The sequence below is a fragment of the Micropterus salmoides genome, unplaced genomic scaffold (assembly GCF_014851395.1).
Source record: "Micropterus salmoides isolate LMB-PRFRI ecotype aquatic unplaced genomic scaffold, ASM1485139v1 Ms_hic_scaffold_1, whole genome shotgun sequence".
In the NCBI taxonomy this organism is placed as follows: Eukaryota; Metazoa; Chordata; class Actinopteri; order Centrarchiformes; family Centrarchidae; genus Micropterus; species Micropterus salmoides.
The window spans coordinates 51,360,490-51,378,816 of NW_024040040.1; the positions used below are offsets into that span (position 1 = coordinate 51,360,490).

At 41.3% G+C, this 18,327-nt stretch overlaps 1 protein-coding gene and 1 pseudogene across 2 annotated transcripts in view; both read left to right on the forward strand.

Moving 5' to 3' along the window:
- The window catches only part of LOC119893815 (NACHT, LRR and PYD domains-containing protein 12-like), a 636,326-nt gene that overhangs the window by 577,749 nt on the left and 40,250 nt on the right, over positions 1 to 18,327 (forward strand). The window lies entirely within an intron of this gene.
- The window catches only part of LOC119896449, a 37,008-nt pseudogene continuing 23,884 nt past the window's right edge, over positions 5,204 to 18,327 (forward strand).

Here is an 18,327-nt window from a genome sequence, read left to right on the forward strand (position 1 = left end):
TGAGAAAATGTCATTAGAAGTTGCTGTTGGTGTTCTGTGACGTGACAGAGGGAATATCAGAAGGTTTTTCTTCTGAGGTGTTTGTGAATGAAAGGCTTAATGTCCAAATAAAGCTTGGTGTTCATCTGACTGATGAGATTGATGATCAGATTGTTAACTGGCAGTAAAGGCTGCTCTGGAGAAGACTGAACAATGTGCTCAGACTTTCTCATCTGTTTAGGGGAGTTTGGCCCCGGTCCCTTTTAGTAAAAAGTGTTTGTGTATTGATAGCTGCTAACACAGATAAAACTAAATATTAACCGATGGTTCGAGTTTGATAACAAGGCGAGCTGTTTAAATGTAAGCTTGTATATCAGTGAATTAGTTAGCCTGTGTGGTTATCCATTTTCTTGTTGTGATGGCTTTCAGCCTAGTAATGCCACAATCTAGTTTCACCCTCTCAGGTAAGCTCCACCCTGCCTCTCCAGTAGCGGCACACACCTGGAGACAATCAGCTCATTAAGAGCTGATGTTCAGGGAGCGTTCAGGATCTCTCGATGTATTGTGTTGCAGTGTGATCAGGGAGCAGGTTAGGGATTTTGGATGGTATGCCAGCCAACTTTTGTGAAGACTTTTTAATTTGTTTTTATTACAGCCATTTTAAGCCACCTGTCACCAAGACCCCCTGTAGACTGCATGGCCTGTTCTGCTAGAGTTCACCACAGAGATGGCTGTGGAGGTTGATACACTGAGTTGCCTTAAACATCTGCTCCTTGAATGAGGTGGAGTCAGAGCTGGGTGGATGACTTACTGCATTAGTTGAGGGTTGTATAGCCACTGCTGTTTTGCTGCCTGATCAACTGCTGATTTTTGTGTCCTGATTCTTTTTACGAGACCCTGTTACAGGTGGATGGGTCCTGTGAATGTTTTTGTCAACTGCTAAGTTCTGCTAAGGGTGGGGCAGTTTACTTGTTTTCGGGCTGCGTAAATTCCCTCAGCCCTTTTCCCTCTTTTTTCATAAGTTGACATCATCCTTATTTACAAAAACAGTGCAACAATTACAAGGTGTGGTTGCCATAAACCATGATGTAAATATCTGAAAGTGACAACAGGGCCCCTTTCTGCTGCTGGAGGAAAGAGAGGTGTTCTGCTTTGTCCTGCCAGTCCAGCATTTATTTAAACAAAGAGTGATGGTAGGTGATGGGACCAGCCTTGATACTATCATCAGTCCTCAAACCCTGTCCAGGCTCACAGGGACTCAATTTCACTTTTATTTTACTTTACACAGGTTTGAACAATGCATAGCTTTCCCTGGTGGCTCAATAAACAGAATTAAATCCAAGAAAGGCAGTAAAAGACTTGAAAGCCCCAGAGCCAGAGGAGATGATTTCTGACAGTAATGCTCACCAGGTTTCACACATAAGTATGCCTACATAACTAATGAGAACTACAGGCTGCATTAAAAACATTTACTCTACTTAACTATATAATAAGTATTTTATTTCAGTTAATTAAAGTGTTTTTTTTCTCCACACCCAGATTTAGTTTAGTTTTATAACCTACTACAAACGTTATTTTACTTTAGTTTTAGTCTAAAATCACCTCTTTAACTACATGGTCTATGGGCTACTTTTATGTTGATGGTTTACCGGTTGCTTTCGCTTCCATATAAGGAAATAGACCACGTGACTTCCGTTTTTGCTTTCTAACGAAAAAGGAATTGACTCAAGTTCACAGACTCTCTTCATCCTTTCTTCAAAAAGAATTAACAATAAAATGAATCGCCAAAAACGAAAAACGTTTTTAAATGTTTTTTCGTTTTGATACAAAAAAACAGATAAACGGCATTTTTGTTTTAGTATTACAAACAAATTACGGATTATCCAGAGATACCCGGACCGTTTTGGCTCCGTCGAACAGGATCCAAGTTCCGTAGTGACCCAGGCCAACCAAAACGGCAAGAGAGTAAGTTTCACTTCAGATAAATCCAAGTGTGGTGGACTACGTGTGGGTACATGGGTACCAGTGTATTAGTTCCAACACATGCCTGCCAGATTGCCTAACGGATCAAAGACCGTAACCAAGTGTAGCCTCCCCGAAGCAAGTCCAATATTTCAGAGACAACAACATCGAGAAACAATGACATTGATGACAATCACACAGACTTGGAATTTTTGCCTAAATCTGCCTAAATCCTTGTGTTCACTCCAGTTAGTTGTAAAAAAAAAAAAAAAAAAAAAATCTTTCCTGAGTTATGTCCATTTGTTTAATTCCTTCATGTTCCAGTCCATTTCTTAAAGCCAGTCTTTCCTTTGAGTATTTAGTGCACGCTAACAGCACATGTTCCACAGTTTCTGGTTGATTGCCTGCCTCACAGTTTCCAGATGGATGTTTTCCAACAAGGTGCAGAGATGCATTTAACTTTGTGTGACCAAGTCTAATTCTGCTAAATTGACACTGTTCTGTCCTGCTCTTCCCCAATGACTCACCCACTTTCTGCTGAATCTTGTATAAATGTCTTCCTTTATTTCCATTATCCCATATACTCTTAATTTTGCTCCTTACATATGCTTTGATCTCTACTTTGCTAACTGGTTCTGCCACCTCAACCCATTTTTAGCTAATGTGTTTGCCATCTCGTTCCCTTGGATGCCAATAAAACTGAACATCAATCCCCAGACTACGTATTCTGTATAAAGATAACAATATTTAAACAATATATCCTCCCTACATTTAGACATTTTGAGACTGGCCAGAGCTGCGCTTGAATCTGAACAAATTACCATTCTCATTGGTTTGATTTCCTCTATCCACTGTAGTGCATTTCTGCTGCATACACCGATAAATGATCGGTTAGTCTTTTAAACACCTTAAATTTTAATTCTGAAATGTAAAAAGCACAGCTTGATTTTCTGTTCTCTGGGTTTTTAGAACCATCCGTAAATAAATGTTTGTAGTACCCATATTTCTCATGCAGCGTAGTGTTCACATACAGCTTGCTACTTTGTTTTGTATCTCTGAATATCTTTTGCTCTTTTTTGAACTTCACATCCCTGATAAGCAGCACTATGGTCACTTACAACATTTCGTTTTGGCGTGTACTGCGCAGCGGCCATATTCATTTTCTCCAGCACACCTTGGCTTAGATTTACACTGATCTGCTACATGTGCAATTGTCTGACATTTAAAGCAACGTAGCGGTTTAGGTATAAATTCCCTCATATTAAAGCGCATGCATCCAATCATCACTTTCTGTGGCATATCTCCGTCAAATTGCAGTAGCACAGATAGACTATCAACTAATTTCCCCTGGTATCTTGTAGGAAGGCGCTTCACTAACAGGACTCTCTTTTAATTTCTTTCTCCATTTCTTCAGTACCAATATCTAATGGGACTTTACTATTCACTCCTCTAATCTTACAATTAACTAGGACTTTTAATTCTTACTTTATTCAAGGTCTTCATTTTAAGTATCTGTTGCTGCTCTACTGACTGTTTCAATCAACATCTTCCTTTTACTCAGGAATCTTGCTTGTCTAATGTGTCTCTTCGTGAAGTTCCTTTGTAAGTTTTACTGGATGTAGTTTGCTACCAGAAGCTTCTCCGAACTCAATCACCACTTTCCTCTCTTCCACCCCATTTGTTTTCCTCGCTGTTTTCATTTTGTTCTGTTGTTTCCGACTCACTGTGGCTGGACACAGAATTCTTCTTTCTTGTTCTCTTCAATGTTACCTCCTGCCATTCTCCTTCCTCGTCGTCCGATTCACTCGCCATATTCTCAACATATCCGAAATTTTCCATTCCTGGGCTCAAAGACGCCATCCTCTCGAGATTCAAAACAACCGCCAAAACGCCTCTCTGCCTCGTCTCCCCTACGTGCTCTGGTCAAATGTAGTTCCGGGTCAAAAACACATTTTAATGGCAAGTCCTTAATGGTGGTCTCTGTAAATACTAGATTAAGATTAGGCTACGGTGTAAACCTGCTTTGTACGAAAAGTGCAATGTTCACTGTTATGAATTGGCACTACATAAATAAAATGTATTAAATTTATTACAATGGTTCAAATGGTATATACGAAAGTGATCATTATAAGGGATTTATAGACCTACACTAATACAATTTGTGTGTCTTATAGGACTATATGCCTACTGTGTTCTGAATCTGAGGATATTGAGAAAGCTTTTCATGATGAATTTATATTTTTATGCTGGGGATGTGTGGAATTATTCCTATGCCCTGTATGTGACATTAATGTGTACTTAGTAGGCTACTTAATACTTGAGTGCAGAGCTTAACGGTAAGGCAGAGGCTTGCTTTTTAAAAAAATGTATATTATGTCAGCTTATGTAAATTATTGAAAACTTTACTAACAGAATATTTAGTTTAGGCAGGGGCTTAGCAGGTGATTTGTATGGAAGGAGCGCTATATAGCACCTTAACCACCCCAAAGAACCGCTGAAGAACCAAAATGTGTTTGTGTGGCATGGTAATGTCAAAGGTGTGTGTGTGTGTTTAATGATTCTTTTAACAGAAAAAGTGTTTGCTGTTCATAGTGTAATCAGGTATGATGATTAAAGTGACCCCTGTTTCCATCCAGGGGGTCCCTGTGGACATTGTGGAGGATTATAAATACCTGGGAGTGCACATGGACAGGAAGTCATTCCTGTCTGTGGCCATCAAACTAAATAACTCCTCCCTTTAAGTGTCTGACACTTAGTCAGTTATTAAACTAGACCTCATTATCTATTCTCTGTCCAATATTACCTGTTTAATAATTAATGTGCAATATTCTCTGCTGCTATTTATTCACTTGTCCCTTTTTGGTTCATCATAATAATTCTTAATAATGTAGATATTGTACATAACCACACACCTTTTATATCAGTATATTTATATACTCTATCTACCTTTTGACGAGTGTGCAATTGTGACAAAAGAATTTCCCCTCGGGGATCAATAAAGTATTTCTGATTCTGATTATACCTCAAAATGACTTGACTTCACACATGATATTTTTTACTACCAAAACTCTCCAGAACCGAAATCAGGAAGCTTGGATTGGAATGAGTTTTCCAGATTGTGATGGAAATTTGGGCTGATCAAAATAATTTAGTGTTCAGTGAAATGCGGGGGTTGTTTTTGTTTGTTTGGTCAAAGGGACAGATCATTTTCATACACAATAGGTGGCGGTAATGAACCTGAATGCTGGTTACCACAGCCCTAAAATGCAAAAACAAGAAGAAATGAAGAAGCAGGTCTGTCGCTGGCCCAACATCTTCAGAGGGCTGCGCCGGTTTGTTGTTGCGCACTGCTGGCGACCCCGCAGAACCCACCATAAATCGTTTTCTATGTGAAAGGCCGTAACGCAGCTGGCAGCGTAAGTTTGACGTCATTATTTTATTGACAGAGAAGTCTAGTTTAGTTTAATCGTGGACTGTAGGCGCTCAGATATCGCTTGTTGGTCCTGTCAGTGCGCGAACAGTCAGACAAAGTATCAAGTCAAGTCAGTTTTATTTATAGCCCAGTATCACAATTTGGACAAATATGGCTTTGCGATCGAGCATCCGACCCCCCCTCTATGCTTAGACCCTCGATTCAGATCAGAAAAACTCCCTTAAAAACCGTGAACCCCGGGAAGAGCTGCAGAGGAGGAATACAAATAGCAGCACCACAGTTTAAAATACTCCTCCAGTCAAACTCTTTGTATTGAGTACTAGGACAAAAGTACTAGCATCAAAATATATATTAAAGTACTACAAATAAAAGTGCTGATTATGCAGAATGGCCCATTTTAGAATCATAGAGTCTAATTAGTGATGCATTAATGTGCATGTTGATCACTTTAATGTTGCAGCTGGTAAAGGTGGGGATTATTTTACTTCATTATATTTACTTGATTACTTCATATACTGCTGTGTAGCCAGTTGTAGAAGTTTTCAGATCCTTTACTTTAGTGAAAATACTAATACCACAGAGTAAAACTACTCCCGCTATAAGATGTCCTGCACTCAAAACCAAAGCATCATGGTCGATTAGATCATCAAGTGTTTGTAGTGCCACTGTCCTGTTTTCAGCTTTGTGAAGATGCATTTTCCAGCTGATCCAAGAGGGGTTTGAATAGTTTATTTAAATGAAAAAGGAGAAGTTTCTCAACACGTAAAGCAACATTTCAAACATGGGGAGATACGTAGTTGATCCCCTTCCCAGGACCAGAAGGGGATGAAAAATTGTAATCTGAAAAGTAACTAAAGCTGTCAGACAAATGAGTAGATGAGTAAATTAACTTAGTTAGTTTTCACCACTTGATTTTGATTTTGTATTAATAATCTATATCAGCAAAGTAACTAAAGATATCACCAAAATGTAGCTGGTTAGAGGTAGAAAATGTTACATCACTGGTGTATACAGGATAAGCCCACATTGTAAAATGACATTATGGTCTGTTAGCTGTTTGTAGTTACAGCCCAGACAATTAAAACATTTCAACGCTTAAAATGTGCGTGAATTAAGTTCACGATCAAGTTGACCGTTCCTTCCACGGCATTTCCTCACGATTCATTGGAAGAGTTCATCTCAGGGCTTACTTGTAACCTAAAGAGTAAAGAGGGTTTTTTTCCCCAAAACTTTATTAACACAATATTTTATTAACAAACACAGTGAAATACAGGGAGTGTATATAGCCTGTAGAAACAGAGAAGAGAGGAAATACTTGGTAAAGGCTAGCTAACTGAAAGAATTCTTGTCTTTGTCTCCTGTGTTACTGATTTACCTGTCAGACTTGAGAAGATGTGTGATTTGAAGGAAGAGGGGAACAGAGCAGAGTCTCCAACATCCTCCTGTCTGTCTATGAAGAGTGACTGGTCTATAGAAAAACCTCCAGACTTTAGTAAAGAACCTGGACCCTCAGAAACAAAGTAAGAGTCTGTTTGAAGATGATTCAGTTTTTAATGTTATAACCTGCACTTCAACACTGTTCTCTTGTAATTATGTGATGTTTAAAAAAGTTTTTATTCCGTCACCAAAGAAGTCCTGATGAAGGTTTTGGCCGTGATCCTGATCCGAGTCATTATCAATTTGGGTATCTGCTGATACCTTCTACAACCTGATACTTAAAGTTACCTAAATGTTTATTAAATATGTATCTGTCATGCTGAAATAACAGCTGTGTACTTAATCTGACAAACTTTATTTGACCTACTTGATCCACATACTGAAAATCTGAGGGCTGTTTCACAAAACCAAGATAGTGGATCAAACCCGGGATTTTCTAGTTTTCCTGGCTGAATTAAGCTATGACTCAGTTTCACGAAAGAAGTAGCACATCAGTTTCCATGTTGATTTATTCTCTGCAGCTAGCCTGCTCCAGTCCAGGCCAACAGCCAGGCTTAGTTAATCTTAGTGCCTTATCTGTTCAGTCAGGAGTCACTCTGATTAGAAACCAATGTGTTTTTTTTTGTTATTTCATTTTCTTATCTAAGTGTAGAAATGACACTTTGCTACAAGCTTTGCTAAAGTAGTGAATGTACAGCTTGTATAACAGTGTAAATTTTTGGTTCCCTTAAAATAACACATCACACAGCCATTATTGTCTAAACCGCTGCCAACTAAAGTGAAAATGTCCAAATTTGGCCCAAAGTGTCAACATTGTCTGTGGCTACCAATATTTTCCAGCACTGCCTTATTTCTTATTTCCACAGGTGGAGAGTGGAGCCTTCAGTATCCAGCTTTCAGTCCACGGTGAGTGACTGCTCCAGACAGTCACCTCCGAACTTCAGTAATGAACCTGGACCCTCAGAAACAAAGTAAGAGTCTCTTTGAAGATGATTCAGTTTTGGGTATCTGCTAATACCGTCCTCATACTTATATTTACCTAAATATTTATTAAATATGTGTCTGGCACACTGAAATAACTTATTTTTATGGTGCGACTTGATTTATAAAAAAAATAAATAAAAAAAAGTCCTTGTTCAAAATTATGAAGTTGAAAACCTTAAATAATGATGTGTTATGAATCAAAGTCTAACTGGCAGATTGGGACTCCTGAAACTGATGAGATGAAATAACTCTAACTATACGTTATTGTCAAATCCTGTGTCATGTATAATTATTATTATTATTATTATTATTATTATTTATTTTATTTTAACCTGTCCTGCCCAGCAGCCTGGTATAGAGTATAATGACCTGGATACCATATTGTGCCAGACAGATTTTACTTGAACAAGAGAGTATTAAAATACTCCTTTGTCTGTTTTATTATTTATTTAATTATGTATTGATTTGTCACAGAGCAGGACAGGGGGGCAGACACGGGGATGGGGGGGCACAAACAGACAGCACAGAGAAAGGACAAGACCTGTAAGAGAAGGGGGATGGAAGGTGGGGACAACAGGTGGGGAAATGCCAATTGCAGAAAGCAATGAAACCTGCAATAGAACAGAGAGGGGGGGCTTGGTGAGGAGAAAACAACAAACAAACACAAAAACAAACAATAAAAATAATAATAAAAGTAAAAGACAACCAGCCGAACAGCAGCAATAAACAGCTGACATATTAAGACAACTAAGAGAAAAATGAAAACAAGAAACAGTCCAGCACATTAAATAAGCAACACAGCACAGCCACGAGAGCTGGAATAATAATTAATTTAAATAAGTAACTGAAAGAAAAGCATCAGGAATAATTCTACCAGGGACAACCTAAGTTTGTTTGTGTCTGTGTGTGTGTCTGTATGTGTGTGTATGTACATGTGTGTGCGCATAAGCCTGTTTAAAGAATGTAGTTGTTAGTGAGAGTGGGACGCCACGACTGTAACAGGCAGGCAAGAACCCCAGTAGCCAATAGGGGTGGGAGAAATAAAAAAATAAAAAAATCTATCAAAAAAACATAGACTCCCAGATGCACCGCGATGCAAACGCAGGAGACCCCGACCCAAATGCCAGTTGACAACGTAATGCAAAGCGTAACCTGCGGAAGAGCAGCGCCCGGACCGACCGCGGCGCGCACACAACATAGACTAGTGCTCCCCCCCCCATCCAGCACCCCACCGCCGCGCACCGAACAACCAAAATGCCCAAATGCGACGCAATCATCAACACCAATGCACAAGTGACGAGCCCAACGCGCACACTGCGCGAGCACGGCGACACCCAATGCCCAGCAGCCCCCCGCGAATCCCGCGTGCGAGGTCGGGCAAACGAGAGAGAGCAAACGGAATAACACGACAGCGAAAGCCAGCGGAGAGAAACACCAGCAGCAAGTCCCAGCCTGGCAGCAAACGCGCCGCACAGGTCACCGTGCACCCGGCAATAAAAGTCCGCCGTCCCCCCCAACCGCCGGAAAAAACTAAGGCCGCCGGCGCCGGCCGACATCCCCCATGCACAGCGCGCCCCCCGGCAGCCGTGCAACACCAGCCAAACCAGCAACGAGGCAAAATCAACTAGCTCAGCTGCATGTCACCAACAACCCACCCACCCCGTCAAGGGCCGAGAACTCCAGGCACAAACCCAGAACAAACCGGAGCACAGCCCTGCCCCGCACCCACACTGCACATCCCGAAAACTAACTATATACCTCAGCATCCAGAGGGGTCCAACAACTGGCCGACAGAGAAATGGGGAAGCGCGGCTCTGAGGCCAACGAAGTAAACAGGGACGCAAACAGGTCCCTCCAAGCCAACGAGGAAATGCCTCCCCTGCACAAACTAAACGCCCAGCAGCCATCCAGAGACCCTGCACAGGGAAGAAGCACAATGCATCAAGATGCATCGACAATCGCCCCACAATCCCACCGCAGCCCACCAAACGGCAACCAGATCAACCCGCACAGAGACCCCCACCCCCAGAAGCCAGGGCACCCTGCGACCCCCCAAAGCGCAAAAGACCCCAGACCGCATGTCCCGGGGGAAGCTGTACCCCGCCCCAAGGAAGAACAGCAGAAAGCCGTGCCGGGAAGCTCCCGGCCGCCAGGGAGCGATAACGCGGGACAACCAGGCCAACGGTCCCCCAGCCCAGCCAGAGGCATCCCTCCCCAGAGTGCAAGCAGTGCCAGCAGCCCCCGAGGCCAATGTGAACCCTGGACGGGGCCCAGCTCCCCCAGTCAAGCACCCCCGAGGAGGAGCACCAAAACCTACCCCGACAACGCGCCCCAGAGACTCCCAAATGCCCCCATCATGTATAATTATGAATGTAAAATATTTCTTATTTCCACAGTTGGAGAGTGGAGCCTTCAGGATCCAGCTTTCAGTCCACGGTGAGTGACTGCTCCAGACAGTCACCTCCAAACTTCAGTAATGAACCTAGACCATCAGAAACAAAGTAAGAGGCTCTTTGAAGATGATTCAGTTTTTAATGTTATCTGGTAAGATAGATAGATAGAGACTCTATTTGATCCTTTGCAGGAAATTACAATCTTTTACAGTAGCAGCAATCACATTCAGTCCTCACACATAGACCGCTCAATCCATGTAGTCAGTTAGTCAAAAATAAAAGTCTAAAAATAAATACAGTAGATAAAATAATCCGTGAAGTGAACAGTACGCCAAAGAAACTAGAATATACTGGAGTCCTAAACCCAAAGATAAAAATAAATAACAATACAAGAATAAAGCGAATAAAAGAAGCCCAAATCACAAAAAGTTAGTGCACTAAGGACAAGTATCTTGTCATACTATTAATATCAGGTTACAAAGAATCCCTCAGTTATTTTCTGTTTAAGAGCCTAATGGCGGCAGGCAGGAAAGACTTACGATGCTGTTCTGTCTTGCATTTTGGTGGGATCACCCTACCACTGAAGGTGCTCTTCTGAAACACCTCTAAAGCACGAAGTGGGTGTGAATCATTAAGCTACACGACAACACTGTTCCTTTGTAATTATTTGTCTTTTTAATATGTTTTTATTCCATTACCAGAGAGTCATTATAAATTTGGGTATCTGCTAATACCGTCCTCATACTCATATTTACCTAAATATTTATTAAATATTTGTCTGTCACACTGAAATAACAGCTGTGTACTTAATCTGATCAACCTTATTTTTTAATTTTAAATTTAAAAAAAAAGTCCTTGTTCAAAATTATGAAGTTGAAAACCTTAAATAATGATGTGTTATGAATCAAAGTCTAACTGGCAGAATGGGACTCCTGAAACTGATGAGATGAAATAACTCTAACTATACGTTATTGTCAAATCCTGTGTCATGTATAATTATGAATGTAAAATATTTCTTACTTCCACAGGTGGAGAGTGGAGCCTTTAGGATCCAGCTTTCAGTCCACGGTGAGTGACTGCTCCAGACAGTCACCTCCAAACTTCAGTAATGAACCTAGACCATCAGAAACAAAGTAAGAGTCTCTTTGAAGATGATTCAGTTTTTAATGTTATCTGGTAAGATAGATAGATAGAGACTCTATTTGATCCTTTGCAGGAAATTACAATCTTTTACAGTAGCAGCAATCACATTCAGTCCTCACACATAGACAGCTCAATCCATGTAGTCAGTTAGTCAAAAATAAAAGTCTAAAAATAAATAACAATACAAGGATAAAGCGAATAAAAGAAGCCCAAATCACAAAAAGTTAGTGCACTAAGGACAAGTATCTTGTCATACTATTAATATCAGGTTACAAAGAATCCCTCAGTTATTTTCTGTTTAAGAGCCTAATGGCGGCAGGCAGGAAAGACTTACGACGCCGTTCTGTCTTGCATTTTGGTGGGATCACCCTACCACTGAAGGTGCTCTTCTGAAACACCTCTAAAGCACGAAGTGGGTGTGAATCATTAAGCTACACGACAACACTGTTCCTTTGTAATTATTTGTCTTTTTAATATGTTTTTATTCCATTACCAGAGAGTCATTATAAATTTGGGTATCTGCTAATACCGTCCTCATACTCATATTTACCTAAATATTTATTAAATATTTGTCTGTCACACTGAAATTACAGCTGTGTACTTAATCTGACAAAACTTATTGTTAACTTGATTTAAAAAAAAGTCCTGGTTCAAAACTATGAAGTTGAAAACCTTAAATAATGATGTGTTATGAATCAAAGTCTAACTGGCAGAATAGGACTCCTGAAACTGATGAGATGAAATAACTATACGTTATTGTCAAATCCTGTCATGTATAATTATGAATGTAAAATATTTCTTATTTCCACAGGTGGAGAGTGGAGCCTTTAGGATCCAGCTTTCAGTCCACGGTGAGTGACTGCTCCAGACAGTCACCTCCAAACTTCAGTAATGAACCTAGACCATCAGACAAAAGGAGTCATGTGAGACGGTTTCTACTGTAAGCTGACCTGAAGAAGATTCAACTTTCAGTTTTCAAATTCAATGTATTTTAAAGTTTTCCTGTCCAAAGGGCAGATAGACAGATTATAGACACACAAGAAGAGAGAGAGACTAAAGCAGAAACAATCATCAACACTCTGCTCAGCACCACATACATTCACACACACTCAAAGCGATTTACATTTGCTATTTATGTCAGAGGTCGCACGCCTCTGGAGCAACGAGGGGTTAAGTGTCTTGCTCAGGGACACATTGGTGGACAGTGGGAAGTTGAACCCGGGTCTCTGATACCAAAGGCATGTGCCGTATCCACTGCTCCATCCCCACAAGTAAATAGTAAATATCCCTCCTTGTGGCTTCCAATAAAGAAGCTGAAAGTAATTTTCAGCTAAATCAACGTATTTCATACAGTCAGCCTCAGACAGTGGAATCTACTTTACAGTATTTTATCCCACATTCTGCCACTAATGTGAATTTCAAAATGTACACCAAAAACACCTAAAGTAAAATCAACTGTGGGTCAACTGCTTGTCATCAGGAACAGTTTCACTGCAGGTTAATATAAAAAAAAAATCAAATGGCAGGTTTTTTGCTTTGAAAGCTGTGTCGCAGTGGAGCAGAACAACACTAGGTGATTTTCATGAAGCTCCACCACGAGGTATTGTGAATAAAATGGACAGTTTCCAGCACAGGTGTCAGGACTTTTCTAAGTTTAGCTTTTTGGACACCAGTTTCTCTGATTTGATGATTGACAACATTTTTGTTTTGTTACAAGGTAGATGCATGTGATTTGACCTCTTAGTGTGTTTTTGTTACATAAATTCCAAAGTAAATAAAAAACAACATAAGGATGTGAATAGAGGAACCACATACGTATATATGTAGGGAATGAGCTGCAACGTGTGAGCCGTGGCTTTGTCACCACTAATATAATGTGTTATAGAGAATGTGTTAATCTCCACAGAGAGGAGGAGACGAGGAGTCCTGTTTCTGTGGAGGAGCAGCCGTCCTGCTGTGCTTTGTGTCAGGACGTCCTGAAGGATCCAGTCTCTACCGGCTGTGGACACTGGTTCTGCAGACAGTGCATCACCTTATACTGGGACCAGTCTGCTTCACCAGGAGACTCCTCCTGTCCCCTTTGTGGAGAAAGATCCAGATCAAGAGCTGGACTGCAGACAGCCGGGTCAGAGCAGCTCTGTACAAAGTAAGACTGGACACCTGTCTGCTGATGTTGTCATGTTTGAAAACACTACTTGTTGTTTTTGTTTGTGACATTTGTTGGTGTCATGCAGCGCGGCTATTTAAGATCTAATATTTTGTTAGTTTCTATGATAATGCCCCCCGTCTTTGCATTAACCAATCAGAATGTTCTCAATCATGTTCTGTGACTTGTTGAATAAGCAACCAAGCGGGTGCAAGTGTTTAAAAAGCTCTTGATAAGCTGGCTGTCACGAGCCCCAGCTATGTTGCCTGTTTGATAAATATAAGCAGAACAGCAAAAGAGGTTCTGGCAATGACATGAGTGAGGGAGAATCCGATGGGGGAGAGAGAACGGCGGCTCATTATTGTCTGTGTGAGAGACAGAGAGAGAGAGAGAGAGAGCGCTCTGTTTTTTAAATTCTCACAGCGTAGGCTAGCTAAAACAGCAAGTTAAATATTACCAACATTTTGTTTGATGGACGGCGAGGACAAACACAAACAGTATAACAATTGGTGTAGCTTTTACTCATTGGAGAGCGCTGAGAGAAGGGAATGGACTGAGTGCAGACACTATGTTGCGTTACTGCCCTTAGATAAGTTGGTCATTGTAAAATATTTAGAGTAGGCTATGTAGCTATTTTTTAGACTACCTAAATAATGGACTATGGAACTGTGGAAATTCCTCTGTATTTCTGAACACGAGCCTGGTGTGAGCTCACCTGCGTTGTGTAGTTTGGTGCCTCTTTGAGTCTTTACAACCTTACATATTTTGGTATGCTATAAACCATTTTATTCTCTGCACCAATAGAAGGCTTTTATTGTGAAGCAGCTATAGGAAATGTAGTGTGTTTGTCACAGAGATTTGCAGTGCTTCCTTAGCGGTGCTATTCAATAAAAACAGGTCAACAAGAAATTCATATATTTAGCATCATTTGGTCAGTGTATCAGGTAATATTGCAGGGAGGAGAACAGTGGTGAGCTGTTCAGATGAAGAGCTGCAGCTGCATCTGTCACCTCTGCTGTCAATCAAACACGTACACCAACACACAGTCAGAGGCTGAGAAAAGAAGCATTATTTCTGATGCTCCCCAAACTGGACTTTATAAGCTTTACTTTTCTGTATATTCTATAATGATCATTTTTTATTTAGAATGAAAAAAAATCACCTGACTGTCAAATTTTTCTCTTCCTTAGTGAGTCTTGGTCTGCGGGAGGTTTTAGATGAACATAAGATCAATCTGAGGACGAGATGTGAACGTGTGACTGAAGGAAGTGATGAAACAGGAAGTGGAACCCCCCCTCAACAGGATCTACACTGAGCTCTATATCACAGAGGGACAGAGTGAAGAGGTTAATACCCAACATGAGGTGAGGCAGCTTGAGACAGCTTCCAAGATGGAGACCCTCCATGAAACTCCAATCAAGTGCCACGACATCTTTAAAGCCTTACCTGGCCAACAGAGACCCATCAGAGTGGTTCTGACCAACGGCGTCGCTGGTGTTGGAAAAACCTTCTCGGTGCAGAAGTTCACTCTGGACTGGGCAGAGGGCTTGGAAAACCAAGATGTCAGTCTGCTGGTTCTGCTCTCGTTCAGGGAGCTGAACTTGATCAAAGATGAGCAGTACAGTCTTCTCACGGTGCTCCATGTTTTCCATCCAACATTACAGAAGGTCCCAGCAGAGAAGCTCGCTGTCTGTAAACTGTTGTTCATCTTTGACGGCCTGGATGAAAGCAGACTTTCATTGGATTTCCACAACAATGAGGTTGTGTCTGATGTCACACAGAAGTCATCAGTCAACCTGCTGCTGACAAACCTCATCGAGGGGAATCTGCTTCCCTCGGCTCTCGTCTGGATAACTTCCCGACCTGCAGCAGCCAATCAGATCCCTCCTTCATGTGTTGACAGGGTAACAGAAGTACGAGGCTTCACAGACGCCCAGAAGGAGGAGTACTTCAGGAGGAGAGTCAGTGATGAAGAGCTGTCCAGCAGAATCATCTCACACATCAAGACCTCCAGGAGCCTCCACATCATGTGTCTAATCCCAGTCTTCTGCTGGATCACTGCTACAGTTCTGGAGCACATGTTGACTACAGACCAGAGAGGAGAGCTGCCCAAGACCCTGACTGACCTGTACTCACACTTCCTGCTGGTTCAGATAAAGAGGAAGAAGCAGAAGTACGATGAGGGACATGAGACGAGTCACAGGAGCTGATGGAGGCTGACAGCAATGTTCTTCTTAACTGGGGAGGCTGGCGTTTGAACAGCTGGAGAAAGGAAACATCATGTTCTACCAAGAAGACCTGGAGCAGTGTGGTCTTGATGTCACAGAGGTCTCGGTGTACTCGGGAGTTTGTACAGAGATCTTCAAAAGAGAGAGTGTGATCTTCCAGAAAACAGTCTACTGCTTTGTTCATCTGAGCGTTCAGGAGTTTCTGGCTGCAGTTTACATGTTCCACTGTTACACCAGCAGCAACACAGAGGTGCTGGAGGACTTCCTGGGGGGAAAATATGTTGATTCAACCTTGGATGTCTTCTTGATGGGAGCAATCATGAAATCCCTTGAAAATAAAAATGGCCACCTGGACCTGTTTGTTCGCTTCCTTCATGGCTCTCTCTGGAGTCCAACCAGAGACTCTTAGGAGGCCTGCTGGGTCAGACAGACAACAGTCCAGAAATTATCCAGAAAGCCATCAATAACCTGAAGAAGAAGAAGAAGAAAAAAAAGATGAACATAACAGCCTCTCCTGACAGAAGCATCAACATCTTCCACTGTCTGATGGAGATGAACGACCACTCACTACATCAAGAGATCCAAGAGTTCCTGAAGTCAGAGAACAGATCAGAGAAGGAACTCTCTGAGATCCACTGCTCAGCTCTGGCCTACATGCTGCAGATGTCAGAGGAGGTTCTGGATGAGTTGGATCTGATGAAGTACAACACATCAGAGGAGGGACGACAGAGACTGATTCCAGCTGTGAGGAACTGCAGAAAGGCTCAGTAAGTCCAGATGTGATTATCGACATTGTAAAGCAAAGTAAAGCTGAAACCATGAGTATTAAAGTAAAGATACACACTTTACACATATGTAAACTATAAAAGTTAGTGACACAAGTATCTTCTATCATCTTCTAACTATCTTTCTTTGGGTGATGGAGGCTTTATACAAATCCAGCCGGAAAACTTGAGGATTTAAGAGTTTGTGTTGAAAATGTTTTGACAGTCCTCATTTTTTACAGTGTATATAGTGTCTGCAGTCTGTTTCTATACTGTGTCTGTTTATTGTTCTGTTTATATACAGACACACAGACATCTAATACCTGTGATCTGCTGGAACTAACGTCTCTGGTAGGATTTGAATGGACTGAACTAAACTGGTAAATTCAAAAGCTAGTTTAGTAATGTTCACCGATAGAGAGCATTTTTAAAGCTTAATATGAGAAATTATATCACCATTTGAAAACAGTAATATTAAAGTCACGATATGCAGAGAAAACAGCAGCACAGCAGCATTTCCAGTGTTTTTTATTGAATTTGCAGCCACAGTCTTTGTGTATTTAGCAGCTGGTTTCTTCAGACAGAACCTCATTACACTGCTCAGCTGATAAGATGGCCTCCAGGTTCATTCTGCCAGTGAGGGAGAGCTCAGGAGCTTTAGTGCATTTCTACCGCACTTTGTAACCACAATATGACACATGTTCACATGTACAGTGATTTGTGATAGTGATAGACACTTTATCTAAAGCAGTAATTTGTGGTTCATCATGTTGCTCACAGACTCCTCAACATGTGGACAGGAGGAGCTCAAGTTTCAAACCACAAACCTTGTGATACATGCTTGATCAGCTCAGGCTACTTTAAGCTTTATATTCTCTGTCATCACAGGCTTTCTCACTCTGGACTCTTAGAGACTCACTGTGAAGTCGTGGCCTCGGCTCTGAAGTCCAACCCCTCCCATATGAGAGAGCTGGACCTAAGCTACAACATCAACCTGCACGATTCAGGAGTGGAGCTGCTGTCTGCTGGAATGGAGAGTCCACACTGTAGACTGGAGACTCTGGGGTCAGCTAATGTATTTTGCTTTTGCTTAAATCCATGACCAAAGTTCTAAATTTCCTTCAGTTCTCTCATTTCTGGGTTTGTCTGAGCACAAATCACAGTAGCTCTTTTTTTAAAGTTTGTCAGTCTGAACAGTTTGGCTACGAATTTAGTCTGAACCCAAACTGGATTCATGTTATTAAGCAAACTGTTTATCCTTCAGTGTTCAGGAAAAAAAAACAAAATCTGGCATTTGTTAATTCACATGAACCTTTATTTAACTGACAAAAGTTAGAATTTCATGCCTGCAGTACACTCAGCAAAAGTTGGGGGAGAGGCATGTTAACATTCACCTTAATTTTTAATAACACTTAATAATAATAATAATAATACCACTGTGCTTGCTGTTGTCCAATTCTCCTCTTCATGATACGCCATACAGTACATTTTCAATAGGAGACAGATCTGGACTTGACATGCACTCTGTGTCTACGAAGCCTTGCTGTTGTAGCCTGTGCAGAATGAGGGCTGGCTGTGTGTCCTGCTGTGTAAGCATGGATGTCGATGGAAAAGACACTGCCTTTATGGCATATGTCCCTCTAAAATCCAAATATATGCCTCTGCATCAGTGGTACCTTCACACACATGCAACTTTCAAGTGACAAACAATTTTCTCACAATTTTTGGCACAAAGGAGTGAGCCACAAAACACATCCTTACTTGCTGAGCCTTGGCAGATGCTACTTTTATATCCAATCATGACATCTCACCTTTTTTTTCCAATTAGCCTGCTTATTGTGGAGTCTTCTAAACAGTT